General features: G+C 38.1%; 1 protein-coding gene across 2 annotated transcripts in view; it reads left to right on the top strand.

The window, feature by feature from the left end:
- Window positions 1-4,103: 4,103 nt before the first annotated feature.
- The window catches only part of RLIM (ring finger protein, LIM domain interacting), a 32,760-nt gene continuing 15,322 nt past the window's right edge, over window positions 4,104-21,541 (top strand). For both annotated transcript variants that reach the window (XM_051969271.1, XM_051969272.1), the window contains exon 1: window positions 4,104-4,266. The gene's annotated coding sequence lies outside the window, so the exon portion shown is untranslated. The remainder of the gene's footprint in view (window positions 4,267-21,541) is intronic.

The raw sequence follows: 21,541 nt of genomic DNA, 5'->3' as shown, positions 1-21,541 counted from the left end.
TGGATATCCCACAGGGCTCTGTTCTGAACCGTCTTCCCTTCTATATTTGCTATATTCTTTCACTTGGTGATTAAAGCAGCTTTCATTGATTCAATTATCATCTCTATGCTGATGATTCTCCAGTTACTTATCCAGCCCTCATCTCTACTGACTTCTTCTTACATCTCCAACTGTCTATTTGACATCTTGAGCTGGATGTAAACATCTTAATTAAATTCAACATGTCCAAAACTGAACTCATTCTCATGACTGTTGAGAGTACCTCCATCCTCCCCATCAGCCAGACTCTAAATACAGATGGCATTCTCAACATCTTACTATCTTTTACCCTGCCTCCATCCAATCTGTTGCCAAGGCCTGTCAATTTCTTCTTTCATAATGTTTTTCACATATGCCCCCCTTTTCTCTTCTAATACTGCCACCACTGTGGTGCAGACCCCTTATCACCTCATGCCTGAATTATAAGAATAATCTGCTGGTCCCTCTTCCTTTAGTCTCTCCCTACTCCAAATCTATTCTCTACTTAGCTACCAACATGATCTTTCTAAAATGCAAGTCTGATCATGTTATCTCTTCCAGTGGCCCCACTATGATCTTTAGGATCAAATACGAAATCCTGTTTGTCATTCAATGTCCTTTTCAACATGGCCTCCTCGATCTTTCCAATCTTTCTACACCTTCTGCCTTCTCATGCATTTATCAGTTTAAATAACACAAGCCTCCTTAGAATTCCTCAAACAAGATACTCCTGTCTTCAATCATTTTCACTGGTTGTCCCTTATGCCTGGATGTCTGTCCCTCCTCATCTCTTCCTCCTCTCTTCAAGTTCTAGCTAAAATCTTACCTTCTCTAGGAAGCTTTTCCCAATTCATCTTTAATTTTAGTGCCTTCCCTCAGTTGATTTTTTCCAATGTATCCTGTGTATAACTTGTTTGTATTTAGCACTATGTCTAGCATATAATAAATAAGTGCTTAATAAATATCTATCGACTGACTAGTTGACAAGAAGGCAAGATTTCCAAATTTTGGAACTTGGGGTGACCTATGAGGCAACCTTTGAGCCTAGCACTACTTGGAATTCTCCTAATTAGAAAGCGATGACATAACATGTATGCCTTTACCCCATTCTCTAAAATCAGGCTTCTTATGAGTTTCCCTCAATGTTCTCAGGTATTCTGATGGGTTTGTGGGGAATCTCTTTTGTCTGCTATCACCTTAAGTTCCCACTGGCTGTATTTACCCCAGTAAGGGGTCTGGTTATTAGTATCCCAGTTCCATTTAACATCAGTTTGATTTTACAAAGGGCTACTTAAAAAATAAGCATATAAATACTTGTACATCCCCTCCAACACCTTAGGACATAATATTCCTTAGATCCCCTCAGTATCTGAGGAAGGATTAAGTTCTAGTTTAGTTCTTTTATAACTTTGCTCCTACCAAGTTTCCATCTAAAGTGACATTGCTACTGGTCTCTGTGCTCTTTGAGGCCTTGTTGCTGGGCTGGCTATAACACCCAGCCTGGGGTCCTGGACACTTGGATTCTCAGACTCCTGGCCTTTGAAACTTGCCTTTTCTTTCCCCTTCTCTTTTTTGAAGCATACGAAGGGTAGCATACTCTCTCTTTATTTAAAAGATCTTTGATTTTAAGACAATATTGAAATATTGTTTCAATTGACAAATTATTGAAATTAAGAAATATTGAAAAGGTTCAAAAGTATCCCTTTATATTCACAACTTCCCACAGACTTCCATTGACAACCATAACATTGGCTGATGTGGCAGATTCCCCTATGTAAAGCTATACACTAGGTAATGGGGCTACTGAGGGCCAGATTTTAGTCAATTTATTGCCTGCTGGGGCTGAAGAACATTCCATGATAGGCATGATCCTTCTTGTTCTAACTTATAACATCAAATCACAAAGATACCTGAAAGTTAGGCTCAAAATAGGTTTTAGTGTATTTTTTGTGTTAACCTTGGCAAGCCACTTTTGGAACCTATTTTTGAGCTATAAAAAGAGCTCCATAATTCTTTTACTCCACATAATTGTTTGGAGGAAAAAACTTTAAAATTTTAAAGCACTGTCTATGTAAATTATTTTTTTTAAACTTCAAGGATCTATTGGTGTGATACTAACACAGATTACAATCCATTGAAAATTTAGCATAGAAGGGGTCCTCTGGTCCGAGGGCCAGATGTGGCAGCTGAGAACAATTATTCCCCTCACCCAGGGCTATGAAGTTTCTTTATTTCAAGGCCCACAAAACAAAGCTTTTGTTTTTACTATATTCAGGCCCTCCAACAGTCTGAGGGACAGTGAACTGGCCCCCTATTTAAAAAGTTTGAGGACCCCTGGAGATGAAGTGAGAGGGAAACTGTTCCCTTTACTGAAGCTGTGTTCCCTTTAAGATTATCACTCAGAATCTGTATTTCCTTATGATCTGTGATCCCTTTTGGAGTCTCAGCCCCTCCCAGAGAAGGCATATCTCCCCAGATAAGTTATCTTTCCGGAATGCCAGAGCCTTTGATTCAATTAGAAATCCTGGTCAATCCCCCTCCTCCCCCGCCCCCCCCCCCCTTTGAAGTGTTGTTAATCCCAATAGGAGATCTGGTTTAGATACTAATAAGCATCTAAACCTGGGAACCTGAGTCCTGAAGTCTCAAGACTTCTTTTAAAGGGAAGTTTCTGGACTCACTTCTGGCAGAAGGCCTAAAGTAACTTGCTCAGCTATTAGGACCCTCTGCCTAATGAGAAGGCATTCTCTTCTCAGTGCCAGATTCCATTTCCCTAACAGGACTTTGCCACTATAGAAGTCAGTCTCTTAGCAAACTGATTTCTATCCAAAAATAAACTTTCATTTTGCCAATAATAATTCAGGATAAGTGAATTCTTTCACTTTAAACCTGTAGGCCAACCAGAGAGGGATTTTAACAATTCTCTTATTGCCACTAACCTCATCACCACCAGGAATTGAGGGGATACAAACCTCATCATATATATATATTTTTCATGACATATATATATATATATATATATATTTTTTTTTTTCATGACAAAAGAATCAATTACCCCATGGCTCACCTGAGCTAGGCCTGTCTTAAGATAGGCCACACAAGAGCCCTTCATTGGTCTGTCATTGAACATCTTCCTGCTTGTTTTCATGTGCCACAGACTTAGTTTGTGAGAAGTCCAGTAATTTCCATGCACGTAATGAGGGAATGATCAGATTTGGGGGGAAGGATATTGGTGAAAATGAGATTTTTTTTTGAATTTTATTTTAAAACATTATATTGCCAGTTAGCCTTATGCTTTTTTTTAAATTAATTTTTCCAAAGTGATTGGGGTTAAGTGACTTGGCCAGGGTCACACAGCTAGTAAGTGTAAAGTATCTGAGGCAGAATTTGAACCTAGGTCCTCCTGACTTCAAGGCTAGCGGTCTATCTAATGCACCACTTAGCTGCCTCAAGTCTCATGCTTTTAATATTGATTTTGAATGTTATTAGAGTAGGCTGAAGAATTTATTTATCTATTTAGAAAAATTTTCCCCATTAGGGCTCTAGAAGAGAATGCATATCATGGTTCACTACTATCTGAACTGTTAAAATGAGCTGAGTGATTGGTTATAGTAAATAGGAGGCCTGGACAGGACTGAGGACCATTATCACGGTGGAGAAAGGGAGGCTAAGAGAGGGTTACAGCCTTGGGGCAAAGGGGTGACCCAAACCACCAGCCCTAGTTTGAGAATCATTCGGCCCTGGGGTAATGGAGGCTTGCCGTTAAGGCCTCGAATTCGTGGGTCGGCCCTTTTGCGCTGTCGGGGAGGGGAGACTACTCAGGACGCGTCCTTTGCTAGCTAGCCATTTCTAGTGGTATGAGGTAAGTAATTGCAGCTCCGCGGGCTCGAGGGTTCGGTCTCGACTCAAGATGGCGCGGAAGGCCGTCACATGATGGGCGTGAAGCCTCCGTCATCTCGCGCGCGTTCCTCCGCAGGCAAATCTCGCGAGACTCGGGCGGATTGGTCCAACGGCCGTGGGGTGGGGCCGTGCGTAAGCAGGGCGTTGTGCCGTCACTTTGTGTTTGGTGGGAGTCGTTTCCGGCGGTTCCCTGGTAACAATGGAGAAGGAAATGGCCGCCTGAACGACGTGCAGGGCAGCGGCCAGCCTCTTCCACTGAGTCTCCCCAACCGGGCTCAGACGAGGGTGGCAGGAGGCGGGAACAGTCGCCGCAGGCCCTGCGGACGAGTCGCGTCCCATCAGCGACCCCTAGTAAGTGACGGTGGGCGGGCGAGAGCCCGGGGACACCCCGGGCGGGAGTCGGGGAACCCGCGGAGGAGCCGCCCCGACTGTCTTTGCCTCCCTCCGCCTTCTCCTTCTCTGTCTCCTATCAAAATGTCCCGGAGATCTGGTCGGCGGGCCCAGGGCCTGGCAGCCGATCTGCGCGGGGAGAGGAGAGAACTGAGAAGACAGGAGGGGAGGGCAGGGGGCGGGCTTCTCGGCCAAGTCCCTCGGCCGATGCCATTTTAGGTTGGCGATGGCGGTTGAAGCCCAGGGACCTTGGCCTTGGCCGCGATTCGCCTGACTCCCCAGCCCTTCGGGCTGTCCCCTTCCCCTCCTCCCCCCAGTTCCTAATTCCAAAGCTTAGCCCTGGGGATGAGGTACCCGCCTCTCATCGCTGGGATTAGGGGACTTTTCTCGGGGTGGGGGTTCCCCCAATTAGGGGGGGCGGGCTCCATCCCTTTGAGGTTGGGGAAGTGGGAATCGAAACTAAACTGTCAGGTATCCAAAGGCCTTTTAATGTCTACAGCTTTAGTTTTGTGCCATTCTGTAGGGCCCGTTCGTTTTGCGCCGAGCTCCTCCCCGCTTCAACCCTCCTCCCCCTCCCCCTTCCCCTCCTCCCCCTCCCCGCCCCCCGCCCCGGAGGATTCCTTCCCTGGGGCAGATAGAGTCTGCTGTTTTACCCTCACTTCAAACCGGAAGGAGTAGGGCTTTCGAATAGGAGGTAAGAGTTGGATTAAGTCACATTTAATTTTTCATTTAGGGTAAAAAATAAGTAAGTTAGCGTTTAAATACTGAGGCTTTACGCAGGCCTTGTTGCTAGCCAGCTGCGTTCACCATCGCGTCACGATCTCCGTTTGTTGGTGGGCCTGCCGGTTGGTTACTAGACTCTCTCTCCCGTTTTCTCTTCTGCTGATTAATTTCAAGATGGAGGAGACAGCAGCCACATTTCTACTCTAGATCATTTCTCCGTAATTACTCCACAGGTTAGCCCTTGCACCCTAGGCCTGGCAACCCCTTTTTTGTTAGAGGCACCTGTTAACTGTACGGTATTGTACCGGGGGTACTAGTTCTGTGTTAGAGACCCAAAATTTATGCCTGTAGAATCTGAGCTAATGAAATGCGTTTGAGTTAAGAGATTTGCATTAAGAATTTTGTGTTAAAAAAAAATTAACTGTTCAACTGCTAGTAACTGGCTTAGCCTTTTGAAGGGCCACAGTGATCAAGGACAAGGTATCTGCTCAGTACAAGCCAAGGGAACACTCCCTGTTCGGGCTGACTCATGAGCAGTTTCAGACTTGAAGATAGGAAAGCGCAGTTTTAACAGAATTTCAGCCATATTGAGCACGAGGAAGATAAGCGTTGTAAAATTGTAACAGAATACTCTCAAGGTCTGGGAGGGAAAATTTACCATGGGCATTTGAGCTTTGAAAAAAAGATTACTGTTTGGGAAATGTCTGTCGGCCTTGGCTCCATTTATGCTGTTTGACGACTTAATCCTATTCTCACGATGAGACGATACCTTTAGATTTTCCTCTAAACTAATGTTTTGTGGTAAATCTTTTTCTGTTACGTTGGCCCCTGTCAGATTCTGGAAACGTTGACTGGTAGGATTGGGCATTTTTATTCAGTATTGTAGTACCTTCTCAATCTCTCTAATGATCTTTTTGAATACTAATTAGTGGGCTTTTGTTCTTAACTACTTTACCGTTAAGCTGATTTGTGGTTCAGATGTTTGGATTCTATATATGTCAGAGAATTTCGTACCCTATAGAAAGAATTAAGAATGATTAATTTTTTCCTCTAAGTCAAAGAAAGTAGTCTCATTGTATTTAAATTATGGTGTCTTAAGATGTAGATAATTTATTAGTGTTAATTTAGCATTAAGGGGTTTTGGTATAGAATAAGGTTTTAAAACCTTTTCTTTTAAAAAATCGTAGATATATCTTAAGTGGAAATTCAATGCAAGATCTTCCTGTGTGTGTTTGTGTGTGTGTGTGTTTGTGTGTGTGTGCGCACACACACATACAAACATATATATGTATATGTGTTATTTTAAATCTTAGAATTTGGGACCTGATATAAGGCTCCTTATATCAAAATGTTTTAATCATTCAAAACAAGAGAAACTTTCTTCTACTAAGGAAAATAAAATACATATAATGACTTGCAGATTGTTGGGTATTAATGATAAAAGAAGTACAAAATTGTTCATTTGTCACCTAATTCAAAGGCTAGTGTCCAAATATAGAGATTGGGACTGAACTGGTGATTTCATTGGTGTGGGGAACTCCCAGGAGAGGATACTCCCTCTGCCAATGCAGGTTAGTACCTTCAAGGAGTTATAGTCGTAGTTGCCTTAGAAAGTTTGAAAATAAATTTTGCTAATTACAGAATAATATACATGATTGGCTAATACTGATAAATAACATCTAAATGGAAGTTCTTTGGGGAGCAAAGCAGACAAATACTATTGTAATATTGACTTTTTTATTACGTTGTTTGGCAGAATTTGATTCTCAGAGTTCCTTATGAAAATGGAAGTCTCATCTCACCTTGGTTACATCTTTATGGATTAAGTAAGCATATATTTTAAAATTTAGAGATAATTGAGTTTGGTGGATAGACTGCTGGACTTAAAACCAGGAAGACCTGGTTTTAATCCTACTTCTGATTTATTAGCTGTGTGATTCTAGACAAGTCACTTCACTGTATGCCTTAACTCCCTAGGATTTATATATTAAATTATAAACAGTTTAATTCTGAATCTGTTGGGAGTTCCCACATGAAAAATCACAGAGCGTTATAGTGTAGTCAGTAAAATTTTACAGGTTGTTTGATTTTGGAATTCTTTAAATCAGAATTGTTTCTACCATTTGTCAGTTTAGTGGTTCACATATCTCAGATTGCTGATTTACAATAACATAATTTAGTAGCTGTATTCCTATTCACCTGACTTGTGATCAGAAACATACCACAGTCACAGATTACTGTAATTGGAAGAGACTCATTAGATAATCATTTATCTTAGTCCAGCTTCCTATACATATGATATCATTGAGAGGTAATCACTCAGCTTCTGTTTCAACAGTTTTTAGAGAAGTAAGGTGGGAGATGTCACAAAGGAAAGTAAGTTTCTAGTGTCTGGAAAAATTCTGTCCCCGGATTTTCTTGCTTTTAACCTGAACATTACATTGCAAGTTTCTAGTGTTTGGAAAAGTCCTGTCTCTGGATTTTCTTGCTTTTACCCTGAGCATTTTAAAAATTTCACTATGTAGTAAGACTTAGTACATTGCAAGTTTCTAGTGTTTGGAAAAATTCTGTCTCTGGATTTCCTTGCATTTAACCTGAGCTTTTTTTCAATCTCAATATGTGGTAAGGCTTAGTACATTGCAAGTTTCTAGTGTTTGGAAAAGTGTTCTTGCTTTTAACCTGAGCAGTTAAAAAATTTCACTATGTAGTAAGACTTAGTACATTGCAAGTTTCTAGTGTTTGGAAAAATTCTGTCTCTGGATTTCCTTGCATTTAACCTGAGCTTTTTTTCAATCTCAATATGTGGTAAGGCTTAGTACATTGCAAGTTTCTAGTGTTTGGAAAAGTGTTCTTGCTTTTAACCTGAGCAGTTAAAAAATTTCACTATGTAGTAAGACTTAGTACATTGCAAGTTTCTAGTGTTTGGAAAAATTCTGTCTCTGGATTTCCTTGCATTTAACCTGAGCTTTTTTTCAATCTCAATATGTGGTAAGGCTTAGTACATTGCAAGTTTCTAGTGTTTGGAAAAGTGTTCTTGCTTTTAACCTGAGCAGTTAAAAATTTTCACTATGTAGTAAGACTTAGTACATTGCAAGTTTCTAGTGTTTGGAAAAATTCTGTCTCTGGATTTCCTTGCATTTAACCTGAGCTTTTTTTCAATCTCAATATGTGGTAAGGCTTAGTATATTGCAAGTTTCTAGTGTTTGGAAAAGTGTTCTTGCTTTTAACCTGAGCAGTTAAAAAATTTCACTATGTAGTAAGACTTAGTACATTGCAAGTTTCTAGTGTTTGGAAAAATTCTGTCTCTGGATTTCCTTGCATTTAACCTGAGCATTTTTTCAATCTCAATATGTGGTAAGGCTTAGTACATTGCAAGTTTCTAGTGTTTGGAAAAGTGTTCTTGCTTTTAACCTGAGCAGTTAAAAAATTTCACTATGTAGTAAGACTTAGTACATTGCAAGTTTCTAGTGTTTGGAAAAATTCTGTCTCTGGATTTCCTTGCATTTAACCTGAGCTTTTTTTCAATCTCAATATGTGGTAAGGCTTAGTACATTGCAAGTTTCTAGTGTTTGGAAAAGTGTTCTTGCTTTTAACCTGAGCAGTTAAAAAATTTCACTATGTAGTAAGACTTAGTACGTTGCAAGTTTCTAGTGTTTGGAAAAATTCTGTCTCTGGATTTCCTTGCATTTAACCTGAGCTTTTTTTCAATCTCAATATGTGGTAAGGCTTAGTACATTGCAAGTTTCTAGTGTTTGGAAAAGTGTTCTTGCTTTTAACCTGAGCAGTTAAAAAATTTCACTATGTAGTAAGACTTAGTACATTGCAAGTTTCTAGTGTTTGGAAAAATTCTGTCTCTGGATTTCCTTGCATTTAACCTGAGCTTTTTTTCAATCTCAATATGTGGTAAGGCTTAGTACATTGCAAGTTTCTAGTGTTTGGAAAAGTGTTCTTGCTTTTAACCTGAGCAGTTAAAAAATTTCACTATGTAGTAAGACTTAGTACATTGCAAGTTTCTAGTGTTTGGAAAAATTCTGTCTCTGGATTTCCTTGCATTTAACCTGAGCTTTTTTTCAATCTCAATATGTGGTAAGGCTTAGTACATTGCAAGTTTCTAGTGTTTGGAAAAGTGTTCTTGCTTTTAACCTGAGCAGTTAAAAATTTTCACTATGTAGTAAGACTTAGTACATTGCAAGTTTCTAGTGTTTGGAAAAATTCTGTCTCTGGATTTCCTTGCATTTAACCTGAGCTTTTTTTCAATCTCAATATGTGGTAAGGCTTAGTACATTGCAAGTTTCTAGTGTTTGGAAAAGTGTTCTTGCTTTTAACCTGAGCAGTTAAAAAATTTCAATATGTAGTAAGGCTTAGTACTTTGCAAGTTTCTAATGTTTGGAAAAATTTGGACTTTTTTGCATTTAAACTGAGCATTTAAAAAATTTCAGTATGTAGTAAGGCTTAGTATATTGCAAGTTTCCAGTGTTTGGAAAAGTGTTCTTGCTTTTAACCTGAGCAGTTAAAAAATTTCACTATGTAGTAAGACTTAGTACATTGCAAGTTTCTAGTGTTTGGAAAAATTCTGTCTCTGGATTTCCTTGCATTTAACCTGAGCTTTTTTTCAATCTCAATATGTGGTAAGGCTTAGTACATTGCAAGTTTCTAGTGTTTGGAAAAGTGTTCTTGCTTTTAACCTGAGCAGTTAAAAATTTTCACTATGTAGTAAGACTTAGTACATTGCAAGTTTCTAGTGTTTGGAAAAATTCTGTCTCTGGATTTCCTTGCATTTAACCTGAGCTTTTTTTCAATCTCAATATGTGGTAAGGCTTAGTACATTGCAAGTTTCTAGTGTTTGGAAAAGTGTTCTTGCTTTTAACCTGAGCAGTTAAAAAATTTCAATATGTAGTAAGGCTTAGTACTTTGCAAGTTTCTAATGTTTGGAAAAATTTGGACTTTTTTGCATTTAAACTGAGCATTTAAAAAATTTCAGTATGTAGTAAGGCTTAGTATATTGCAAGTTTCCAGTGTTTGGAAAAGTTCTGTCCCTAGATTTTGTTGCTTTTAACCCGAACTTTAAAAAAATTTCAATATATAGAATGTGCTGTGGAATTATGGTAATTGCTGTGATTTCTTTCTTTTTTTTTTTTTTTTTCTCTCACTGTCATCTCAGTCCATTGGGGCTTCAGTCCTTCTGAAAAACTGAGGTGGTTGGCTTAGATCACCTCAAGAGTCCTTCTCTGGAACTTAACTCAATATATGATCCTATAATTTCCTTTTGGATTTGGGTAAAAATGGGAGAATTGGACGTCGTATATTCGACACGGTTTTGCTTCTCTTAGAATGATTATATGGATAGAATAGGTGAAATTTGGCCCTGACATTTATTTTTTGTTATCAGTTCTTTAATCTGTGAACTTTCTCTTACAGGAGCTGGATGATGACCCATTTTGGCATTTTGCCTGCAGGACAAAAATTTCAACTTCAAAGTTATTGTGATTAAAATGATAAGTGATCCTTTTAGCTTTGCCTATTAGTCTGTGTTCCCAAAGTAAAGTTTCCTTATAAAGCATATCGGTATACCACTTGCTTAGTGGAAGCATGCAGTTGATATTATGGCCATTATGAGTTTTTACTTTCTTGGTATTCAATTGTTATCTTAGTCTGACAAAAATATCAAAATTAGCCCTGATGTAATAATGTTTTAGAAGTAGAGTCCACAGCTAGGAAGTGTTAAAAGTGTCGGAGGCCAGATTCGAACTGGGGTCCTCCTGATTTCAAGGCTGGTGCTCTATCCACTGCGCCACCCAGCTACCCCGCCTGCTTCTTATTCTTTTGCGTACTTTATAGTTTACAAAACTTTCTCCTTGGTAATCCATTGGGGTAGTACAATAAGCATACGTATCCTCACTTTATAGATGAGAAAACTGAGATTTGGAGAATTTGAGTGATTTGCTAGTGATAGAGCCAAGTTTCAAATATCGATTTTCCAGTGCTCAGATCAGTATTCTTTCTGTATATTAGGGGGTTCATTTCTTCCATTTTATGCCTGTTACATATGCATCTTCCATTATTAATGAGAATATTACATAGAGAGCAGAAAAAACAGGCCGGTTTGTCTGGATCATAGTTTGTGATGTGGAGCAATGTGTAATTAGCTTGGGAAGGTAAGCTGGAGCCACATTTGGAGAGACTTTTAACACCACGCTGAGCTACTTTTTTTTTTTCCCCCCCAAGAGTCATTGGAGCTTCTGGGGGGTGGGGGGGGGTGGGGGTGAGGTGGCGTGGGGGTGCCGTGTCCGTGGTTAGATTTGTATTTTTAACAGTTTAGTGGTGTGTGCAGAGTGCTCCCTAGCTGCAGAGGGCTGAAACCGCTGTAGTTGTCCAAGGTAGAGATAGTGTGGCGTTAGAATTGCCCAGGCTTTCATTGGATGTTGTGAGTAAAAGAGTGAAGAATTGAGGGTGACTCCTTAGGTTATGAACTTGAATGACTGGACTGTGGTGATATTTTCAACAGAAATAAGGAATTTAGAAAAGAGGAGTGTGTTGGGCAGGAAATAAGAATTGTTTGGATGCATTGCATTGGATGCCAATGGGCTATCTTATCGGGTTAGAGAAGTCTCATTTGGAGCACAGTGGATAGAGCACCAGCTCTAAAGTCAGGAAGACCTGAGTTCAAATGTGGCCTCAGAAATTTAACAGTTCCTAGCTGTGTGACCCTGGGCAAGTCACTTAAACCCCAATTGCCTCAGCCAAAAAAAAAAAAAAAAGAAAGAAAGAAAGAAAGAAAGAAAGAAAGAAAATCTTCCAGAGAAAGACCTGGTACATATGTAAACTGGGGGAATTATCTGCTAAGATGCTAATTGAAGGCATGAGAATTAATGAAGTAATAGGGTGGGTGTAAGGGAAAGAAAAAAATCCGGCAAAGCAGAGCAGAACACCCATGTATGGGGGTAGGGGTGGGGGTGGGGGGCAGGATATGAAGATTGAGAAGGAATGACCTGACCAGGAGAGTAGAGTCATGAAAATCCAGGGAGGAAGGGGTGGTCAGCAATCTCAGATGTTGTAGAAAGGTCTTGGAGCAGGAGAAGTGAGAAAAAACTTGGCGAGAACCGTGGGTGAGTGATGAATTCAGAAGGCAGGTGGGGGGTAGGGAGGGTTGAAAAGTGAATTAAGAAAAGAAGGAAATAAAGGTAATAAATGAAGAAAGCTTTTTCTAGGAATTTGTGAAAAGGAAAAATATAGGATGTTAGCTACCTTGAGGAGTTGATAGGATCAAATGAAGGATTTTTTTTTTTTTTTTTAAAGAATGGAGGAGACTTGGAGATATTTGTAGGCAGCAGGGGTAGAGCCAGCAAAGAGAAATAGCAAATTATAAAGAGGGTAGGGAGGATGATTGTGGGGCAGATTTCCAGAGTAGATGGGAGAGTATGGGATAAAGAACAAAAATGGAGTTGATTTTGCCTTTGTCAGACTGGGGAATGATGGCAGAGGGATTTGAGAAGTGGATTGAAGGGGAGAAGGGGCTAATAGGCTCTTAATTTCTCAGTAAAGTGTGAAGTGAGGCCCTTCTCTGAATGGGGGGGGGTGAATAGGAAGCTTGAAAGAGGAAAAGCTTTGGAACACAGCTGTGGGGAGTGCAATAAAGAGAACGGGGCGGGGAGGAATAGGAATGGGAAATAAAAGGATTGTCTCATGGTAGTGAAGGTACAGTTGAGATTAGGTAGCATAGATTTGTAGTGATTTTTTCCATTTACTGTTCTGTGTGTGAGAAGGAGTAGAGAAGGTGGATGGGTGGTGGGGGTCAGCCATGGTAACCCAGGCATTAGTGGCAGTAGAATAAGGGAGCAAGTGATTAAGGTCAAGAGTTAAGGACAATGTATAATTGAACAAGTCATAGTGCAAAGTTATATTGTTTTAAAAACTTTTATTTTGCTTTCTGATTTACATTATTTCCTTCCCACCTCTCAGTCCTCTCTCTGCTTCCCTAACCTCCTCTCTCCCTACCGAGAAAGCAAGAAAAATAAAACCCTTGTTTTATTGTTACAGAGCAAAACAAATTTCCACATTGGCTACGTCCCCTTCCTCCCCAAAACAAAACCTCAATCTATACTCTTGAGTCTATCATTTTTCTATGAGGAGGTGGGTAAAATTTTTTAAGTCCTCTGGAATTTTTGGTCATTGTGTTTTTTAAAATAATATATATAATATTTTCTTAATTACATGTAAAGATGATTTTTAACATTCATTTTTACAAATTTTTAATAGTATTTTATTTTTTCCAAGTACATGCAAAGAGAGTTTTCCACATTCACCTTTGCAAAGCTTTTATTTCAAATTTTTCTCCTCTCCTCCTCCCCCTCCCTAAGATAGCAAGCAATTCAATATAGCTTTAAACAAAACTTTTTTTTAAAATTTTGAGTTCCATATTTTCTCCCTCCCTTCCTTTTAACTTAATATAGGTTGTAATTTAATATTTAATTGTGTATAAGTTATACATGTGCAATCATGCAAAAGAAATTTCCAAAATAGTCATGTTGTGAAAGAAGAAAGACTCAGTTGGTCATTATGTTGATCTTTCAGATTTGTTTGTTTTTATAATATTGCTGTTATTGTATGAGTTATTCTCCAAGTTTTCTTAACCCTGTATCAATTCATACAAGTCTTCCCATGTTTCCTTCATAGTTCTTAGTATTCTGTCACATACACATACACTTGTTCAGGTACTCCCTGATTGATAGGCACCTCCTCAGTTTGTTCTTTTTTTTTTTTTTTTTTTTTAATTTCCAATTCTTTATTGGAATGCTGCTATAAATGTTTTTGTACCTATAAGTTCTTTTCCTCTTTCTTTAATCCCTTTTGGTTATAGACCTCATAGTGGTATTACTGGATCAAAGGATATTAACAGTTTGGTAGCTTTTGAGGCATGGTTCCAAATGACTTTTCAGCATGGTTGGACCAATTCACAAGCTTCCTCCACAGTTCACGAGTGTACCTGTTTTCCCATTAGCCCCTCTAGCTTGTAATTTTCCTTTTTTATTGATTTAGCTAATCTGATGGGCGGGAGGGGGAGCTTCAGAGCTGTTTTCATGTGCATTTCTCTATTAATGAATTCTAGAGCATTTTCTATATGACTATTGAAGTTTGGATTTCTTCTTTTGAAAGCTGCCTATTCATATGCTTTGAGTATTTATCAATTGGGAAATGGCTCTTAGTCTTTTAAATTTGAATTGATTCCATATATAGCTTAGAAATGAGAATTGATCAGAGAATTCAAGTTATTGTTATAATGTCAAGATTGAGAAAGGAAGACAGTTAGGCTAGAGCAGAGTTGATGAATGGTCTGGCATCACAGGGTGGGGTGGAATGACTAGAGGTCCCAGTGAAAATGAGCAATAGGTTTAGGAATAATGAAGTTGTGATCAGATCAAGGAATTTTGAGTTCTTAGCCATAGAAGTAGAACTCTTTGAGTGATGGTGAGATTAAGAGTATGTCTCTCTGAGTGACTGAGGTGGAGTAAGGGTTTCATCTGTGGGAGTTGAGGTGTTTAGTGGCATATCAACCTGTATATTGAAGCCCCCAACTATAAGAGAAGAAATTGGGGTGAAGAAGACTTAACTTCTGCACATTCCTTCTTTACTTCTGTCAGGCATCTGTAGTTCCTTCAACCACTTGTAATAATGGCCTAAGTTTTTTTCTTATTTCCTTATTGCCCTGAGTTCGTCTTCTTGATGTAGTACACCTTGTCAACGTCTTTTTTCAAATGTCTTTTCCCAGAAAGGAACAAAATATTCTAGCTGTGCCCTGAATAAGGCAGAGTACATCAGGACCATTATGTGTACAGTACAGGACACTATGTTGCTGTTAATACATTTTAGGAGCACATTGTCCTTTTGGCTGCCTTTTGGCATACCATTGACCCATTGAACTTGTTGTCCCCTAAAATTCCATCTTTTTTAAATATTTGTTTCAGTAGTATTTTATTTTTCTAAATATATGTTAATATAGTTTTCAGCATTCATTTTTGTAAAACTTTGTGAATATTTTACTTCTCTCCCTTACCTTCCTCTCCCCAAGAAAGCAAACAATCTGATATAGGTTAAATATGTACAGTTTTTTGAACATATTTCCATTGTCACGTAAAACTCCCATCTTTTTCATACAGACTCTGTCTAGGTACATCTCTTCTGTGTTTGTATTGTTGGTTTTTAAAAATCCAAATGTTGAACTTGGTAGTTATTCCTCTTTAACTTACTAGATTTGGTCCTTAACTCTAGCAGGCACTAATTTTGTCATTTAGTGCTTTAATTCTCTCTCCCAGCTTTGTGGCAAATGCAGATTTGAGAAGTATGCATCTAGCCCTTTATCCAAGTATTGGTAAGAATATTAACAGAATAACACCCAAGACAGATCCCCCCTTTTTTATTCTTGTGCTTTTGCTCAATTAAAAAAAAGATGACTCTCCATTGATCTTCCAAACTTTGGTGGTAGCATAAGTGTTTTCCTTCAATGAAGGTCAGTTGATTCAAAGAATGTGTTAGAGAAGAACATGAGCTAGGTAAAATAGATTTGAAGAGAGTGGAAATTTAATTGGGGTAAATATTAAGCCCTATATTTGGAGTTTAAAAAATTAGAGCATTACAAGTACAGGATAGAGGAAGAGGAAACTAGATAAGTTTTTTTTTTTTTTTTTAAACTTGGAAAAGATAGGAGAGTTAGACTGCCAATTCAGTATGTATCAATAATGTGCTATGATAGTAAAAACAAAATCTTCTTCAGATGTCTTAATAAGCACAGAGTGAAGGAGGCAGTTCTGCTGACCGTGGGCCTGGTTAGATCCACTGGAATTTTGTCATCAGTTTTGAGTACTAAATTTTAAGGAAAGGTATGGGTGTTCAAAGTGAAGAAAGGACCATGTCTCTGACGTCATTTAAAAGAACTGGGGATAAGATGAAGCTCATATTGGAGAAAGAGCATTTTCTTGTGAAGTAATTGAAAGTAGGTCTTATGCTTAAGGCCTAGGGAGCAGAATTAGAAACAATAAGTAGAAGTTTCAAAGAGGCAGATTTCAATTAAATGTGAAGAAAGATTTGCTAACCATGAGAACTCTCTCAAAATGGAGTGAATGTAGGAGATAAATAGTTCTTCATCACCAGAGGTCCTCAAGGGGAAACTGTATATCCATTTAAGAGGAATGTTATAGATAGCATAGATCCTTGTTTAGTTACGGTTTGGACATCTCCGGTTATTTTCCAACTTGGGAATTCTGTGAAATTGTCTCAAGTTGGAAGTAGGCAGTAAGCTCAATAGAAATGATTCCAAGAAGGTAGGGTAAAGAATTGGGGGAGAGCAAGTTAGTGTTTCTATGGGGCCTGGAAATAGCATTTTGTTTTTTGCCATGTCCTAAAAGATTCATCACAGAAACAGTGCTTTTATTTGATTATGATTTTCTATAGGATAATCTTACAAAGGAAAGGCTTTCCTTGGCTTCTGTTTGGGTTACAGTAGGTCACTCTCAAAGTGCTTAATTATTCAATGTTTAAATTTCAAGCAGGGGAAAGGAGAAGCTGAGCTTTTCCATTTTATTTTTCTGCCATCATGTACCAGTCATTTTTTTCCTTCCCTAATCCTCCTTCAAATATTCCACAAATACATAAGCTTAAAAGAACTAAGGGGTCATTTATCTAGGAAATCTGCATTCCCCTATGATTATAAGCTTATTCGTTATAGAGATGCAGGGTATCAACTGTGTCTGTTTTCTCCAGTTCTTGCATATAATTAATATTTTCTGCATTGAATCATGTTGTTCGGTTCCCTCATTTTATTTTATTGCATTTTTAAAAATTCAATTTAATTTTATTTTCAGTTCCAAATTCTTTCCCTCTCTCCACCCCTCCTCTATCATTGAGAAGGCAAGATATGAAAATCATGCAAAACATTTCCAGTTAACCATGGTGGGATACCTCTGTGGGGGGGGGGTGATGGTAGGTAAGGGAAGGAGACAAGAAAAAGAAAGAGGAAAAAAAAAGATATGCTTCAATATATACTTTGAGTCATTTACTTCTCTTATAGAGGTGGTTAACATTTTATTTATCATGTGTCCTTTGAAGTTATAGTGATCCACCTTAGAATGTCTTGTCTTTCACAATTATTTTTTTACAATATTGTTATTATATAAATTGTTTTTCTGAAACCATTCCCTTCGTTATTTCTTACAGCATAATAGTATTCAATCCCAGAAATTTGCAAAGATTCCCCCCCCCCCCAGTTTGCTTCTTTTCTTCTAATTTTGGCTGCATTGTTTTTATGTAAAATTTTTATAATGCTGTGTAATCAAAACTATCCAATTTATCTCCCGTGAATCTCTCTCTTATTTGGTCATGAACTCTCTCCCAATCCATAGATCCGACAGGTAACTTCTTCCATGTTCCACTAATTTGTTTATGCTATTGCTCTGTATGTCTAAATTGTTTATCCATTTTGAGCTGATCTTGGTATATACAGTATGAGATGTTGGTCTGTCTGAGTTTGTCTGACTGCTTTTCTAGTTTTCCTGACATTTTTTTTTAATCAAATAGTGAGTTCTTACCCTAAGAGTTTGGATTTTGGGGTTTATCAAACACTTTTACTGTTCTCATTTACTTACATAGATTGTGTTCCCATTTTATAAAAGGGGAAAACTGAGGCTCACAGAGGGGAAAAATCATGTGAGCAATAAATGGCAGAGCTTAATCTCAAACCTAAGTCTTCTGGCTTTAAAATCAAGAACTTTTTTCCTTCTATTCCATATCACCTCTCATTGCAATAAAAGAGAGATGTTCTATAGAGTTTGTGCTTGTGGGATTTCACTTATATTAAATCTAGTGTTTTCTTAATTTAAAAAAAAATTATGTTTCCTTAATTGTAGATAAGGTTAAACAAAATCAGGAACAAATTGTTTATCTTTATAAACTTTTGGTTAAATTTAGGGTTTTTGAGATTACTGGGAAGGAAAGAACAGATGAAAGTATTACAGTGATCCAGTGAGTGATGAAAGAAACAAGGTATTGTATTTAATTTTTATAGTATATAGATTAGTGTGCATAGTTGCTGCTAGATTAGATAAATGATTAGATCTGCAAATATTAGAATTTTTTTTTAGTATATGCAGTTTATAAAATAGCTAGGAAAATTGAGATCCTACTTTTATCTACCAACTATTTTAACTCTAGGATTCTACTAAGTTAGCACATTTTGCCTTCAGTTGTTTTAAGGCATATTTGTAGAAACTTATGATTAGAAATGATAGGTAAATATTTGCTAAAGTAAGTATTGAGGTTGATTGGGCGAATTCACTTACTGATAAACAGTAACACGTAAAATCCCATTATAACAAACTCCATGGAACACCTTCAATTTTTTTAGAATTTTGTCATTGCATTTTATTTATAAGCATTTATTTTTCCCTCTTACTTTCCTTCCTCTTCCACCTACATTGAGGAATGACAAAAAAGAAAAACTAAACAATACATAGGTATAGTTGGCCATGTTGGCCATGTCTAAAAATGTAGGTTTCATTCCTCATTTTAGATTCATCACTTCCCTGGCAAGGGGTAAAGCATATCTCTGTATGTTTCATCTTCAGTCTTCCAGCATGGTTTATCATCAGTTCTAAAGTTGTTCAAAATAGTTTTTCTCATTGTTTGTATCATTATGTAAGTTATTCTCCTATTTCTGCTCATGTCACTCTGCATCAGTTCATATAAGTCCCCTACTATCCCCTGAAACTGTCCATTTCATCATTTCTTACAGTAATATTCCATATTCACATGGAACCCATATATTCATATACATAATTTGTTTAGCCATTCTCCAATGGGTGATACTCTAGTTTCTAGTCTTTTACTTCTGTGAAAAGAGCTGTTATAAATTTGTTTATCCATATAGATCCTTTCCTTTTGACTTGCTCTGTTGGGGTCTAGACCTAGTAGTGGTATATAGCTGGGTCAAAAGGCATGAACAATCTAGTAATTTTTTTTGGTAACAGCTCCAAATCACTTTTTGGAATGGGTGGGCTAATTCACATTTCTACAAATACTTCATTAGTGTGCCTATTTCCCAAAAGCCCCTCCAGCATTTGTTATTTTCCTCTTTTGTCAGAATTTTGTTTTAAAAAGAACTTTGGCAACAGTGTGAATGGAAAGAACAAAACAATGGAAACTGAATCTTGGGAAATTGTAATGACCAAGTTTGGCTCCAAAGAAGAGCCTCTCATTCCTCCTTTGTGGCAGAACCTTGCATATGTTGTCAAGTAACTTTGATGTGTCTAACTATAGTTCCTAGAATCTGTTCTTGCTTCCTCATCTGGCTGGAACTGGCCTGAAAGGGGATAGTGAAAAATTGGGAACACATTTAAGGAAAAGGAAGAAAATACCTAAGTAAAATCCATTTCACTTTGAAGGAGACATGAGATAATATGCCTTTTTTTCTTTCTTTTCCTCTTTCTCATCCCCATACTCTTATTAGTTTGAAGAACAATTTGAGTGGTATGGGTAGTTTCTCTGCCCTCCCCTCCCCCCCCAAACCAGAGATACATAGAATTGTGAAGTCTGGTCAGAATGATCTAGTGTAATGGTAGCAAACTCAAATAGAAAGGGATCCTTGAGATGGTTCATTGACTTAGAAGACCATAATTAAATTTACATTATCTCTGTTGTATTTTTATTTATTTTGTTAAATATTTTCCAAGTACATTTTAGTCTGGCTTGGAAGGACCAGGAGTTTGACACCTCAGATATAGCAGATAGACTGCCAGATTTAACTATGTGATCCTGGACATCCTTGAATTTCTGAGTCTCCTCTCATCTGGTAGATTAGGAACTAAAAGGGAATCTTAGAAATCCTCTTGTCTAACTTAACTCATATTGCTGATTAGAAAACTGAAGGCGCCCCCCCCCCCCCCCGCAAAAAAAAAAAAAAAATTATTTAACTGACTTGCCCATGAGAAAGCCAGTGGGATTGTGCTTCAAATCCATTTCTTAATTCTGTCTGAAAGTCTCCACATCACCTCCTTGAATGTTTGAGTTAGAGAAAGACTTGAGGAACTGAAAGACAGTTATTGCTGAGTAATCATCTGTGGGGAGCAAAAACAGAGCTAGAAGAGTCCTGCTCTCCCTAGTTGCCTGATTACCAAAGCATTCTGGGACCTTGGCAGGGACCTGACCATGTTTTTGTTTTTTATCATTAACATTTCCCTGCTACCAAGGTTTTCATGGGACATCAGTTTTAAGAAATATCTCCAGTCTGTTCAATTCCAAGAATCTGCACTATCCCTTGGCTATTTAAATAGAATTTCACCTTTGTGAGAGACAGCTACACCAAATAGAATATTGGACTGGGACTCAAGAAGCCCCAGACTCAGACTTCTTGCTGTGTGACTCTGATCACTTCTCCTAACCTCTCTGGACCTCAGGCAACTCTGTTGATAGGTCAAGATTATCCGAGGTGAAAGAGAAGAGGAAAGGAAGGGAATAAGCATTTTATCTTTCATGTGCTAAGGGCCAGGCACTATGGTAAGAGCTTTTCCAAGTATCTTATTTGATACAACAACCTGTGTCAGGTAAGTAATGGGACCTGAAGCTTTGGGTTGCCCTCAGACACCCAGTGTTAAGAGATTAGTATTGGATGGGGGGTGCGTGGCTGCATACACATACATAGAAATTAAGAGATTCATTTAGCCAAGATTAGGATTGATTTTGAAAGTTTCATAAATAAGACTGCTTTTCACTAGTTGAGGTTTAGAAAAGACAGTGGCAGTTATATATATATGCTAGCAGTATTTTAATGCCTTCTTTTCTCATCTTCCTTGACTGTTCTGACATTTGAAGAACTGCTAGTTTTTGTATTGGTGATGGAACTGCTATTTTGGAGAAAGAAGACATGCTTCTGGCTTGTTTTTTTTTAACCTGTCTTTTCTGGGAGGGAAAAATGTTCCCCTCCCTACCTGGCTTTAGAAAGAAAGGATAATGGGGGTGGTGAGTAGGTAGAGGGAAGAGTTTGAAAGAGAATAAGTAACTGATTTTATCAGATGCTCTGTGGTCTCTTTGATGTCAGTAACATTCAGTTCTTTGTAAGGAGGGTGATTCTGGAAACAGGAAAAAGTCCACACAAGCAGTATAAGATTAGATCATCTTTCCCCTCTCAGCAGTAGAACTGGAATATTTATTGGGTTATTATGCATAATTTGTGGGTTTGTTAGAATTAAGATCACATTTTTTTCTCCTTAGATCTTTCTTTGTTTTTTCTTTTTTGGAGGAGGGGGGCAGTTGGGCTTTGGGTTAGTGTAAAATGAATGTTTCTGTGACTTGAAATATTTGTGGAAGTCTCCTGCCATCCACATACCAGCTTCTACTTGTGAGTTGGCAACATTTTATCATGGTGGGTTTTTTCTGTCTTTAGTTCATTTCAACTTGAATTTTTTTTCAATTTACCTTTCTTGGTGGTCAGAGAGTAGTAAACCAGGAGCGCCAGACTTAGCTACCCTGC

This window comes from Antechinus flavipes, chromosome X (genome assembly GCF_016432865.1).
Source record: "Antechinus flavipes isolate AdamAnt ecotype Samford, QLD, Australia chromosome X, AdamAnt_v2, whole genome shotgun sequence".
NCBI lineage: Eukaryota > Metazoa > Chordata > Mammalia > Dasyuromorphia > Dasyuridae > Antechinus > Antechinus flavipes.
Note: the sequence above shows the minus strand (reverse complement) of the source record. Positions and strands in the feature narration are given on the sequence as shown.